At 46.5% G+C, this 1476-nt stretch overlaps 1 pseudogene; it reads left to right on the top strand.

Moving 5' to 3' along the window:
* The first annotated feature begins 257 nt into the window (after window positions 1-257).
* LOC118581217 lies at window positions 258-1088 on the top strand (annotated as a pseudogene).
* Window positions 1089-1476: the final 388 nt, after the last annotated feature.

The raw sequence follows: 1476 nt of genomic DNA, 5'->3' as shown, positions 1-1476 counted from the left end.
ACACTCCTAATAGTCATACATATTTACACATGAAAAGTTTTAAGAACTAGTCATTCTTAGTGGCCTTAGTAAGGAACAAGGGGCTACAAAGTCTTTGGAATCTGTGACTTTTTTAAAAGACCAGATTATTTAACCCCTTACTAATTTATCTGCCTTAGAAGGAAACTAGAAACCAAACGGTCATCTCTGACTTCCTGCTTATGGGCTTTTCTGAGGACCCAGAGCAGCAGCCTCTCCTGTTCACACTCTTCTTGGCAATGTACCTGATCACCCTTTTGGGGAATCTGCTTATCATCCTGGCCATTGGCTCTGACCCACACCTTCACACATCCATGTACTTCTTCCTGGCCAACCTGTCCTTCATCAATACCTGCTGCACCAGCACCATTGTCCCCAAAGTATTGGCCAACATCCAAACCCAGCTTCACACCATTTCCCATACTGGGTGCCTTCTGCAGATGTATTTCTTCATGGTCCTGGCCCTGCTGGATGACTTCCTATTGGCTGTGATTGCCTATGATCACTATGTGGCCATTTGCCTTCCTCTACACTATACCACTATCATGTGTCCCCAAAGATGCCTGTTTCTGGTGACCACATGCTGGCTCTGCTCCAACCTCCTGGCCTTTTCGCTCACACTCCAGATGGTTCATGTCTCCTGTGCCTCCCACTCCATCCCACACTTCTGTGATCTACTCCCAGTCCTCAAGCTCGCTCAGACACCCAGACCTTTCAGCTCATGATGTTTGCTGGAGCTGCCCTCTCAGGTGTGGGCCTCTCATCTGTGTCCTGGTCTCTTATGGCCACATCATGCACACCATCCTCAGGATCTCCCCTGCTGAAGGAAAGCACAAAGTCTGCTCTACCTGTGGTTCACACCTGACAGTAGTCACTCTATTCTATGGAACTATCTTTCTGGTGTGTTTCCAGGCATCATCCTCCTACTCTGCAGACACTGGAATAGTGGCATCCATTGTTTACACAATGGTCACCCCACGCTCAACCCTTTTATCTGCAGCTTGCAGAACAAGGACATGAAGAGAGCTCTGAGGAAACTTGTTGGCTTGGGGAAGCACTGTAATTTGTAAATGATACTTCAGAGGTAAAGCCCAGGTCTTTTAGTACATTTTTGAAGAACTCAAATTCAATGCACAAATGAATGCTCACCATCACAAACAAGTTTAACTAGTGGAAAATGCCTGCCATGGTGGGACTCAACTAGGACTAACAAGTCAGGCATAGAGTTATGGCCTTAGAGATAAAGAAGGACAAATCCCCAAAGGACTTCAAAACAGAAATGACACAAGGCAACTGCAAATAGACAAGGAAGACTTTATTTGTAGCTAGAGTTTTCCCCAGTCCTGCCTGGCCCACAGTCAGGACAAATCTCTCTTACCCACCAGGCCCACAGCTGCTCAAACCCAACCAAGTAAACACACAGAGACTTATATTGCTTGCAAACTGCATGGCCATGGC

Source organism: Onychomys torridus, chromosome 4, assembly GCF_903995425.1.
Source record: "Onychomys torridus chromosome 4, mOncTor1.1, whole genome shotgun sequence".
Lineage (NCBI taxonomy): Eukaryota > Metazoa > Chordata > Mammalia > Rodentia > Cricetidae > Onychomys > Onychomys torridus.
The sequence above is the reverse complement of the archived record's forward strand: the minus strand, read 5'-3'. Positions and strand labels throughout refer to the sequence as shown.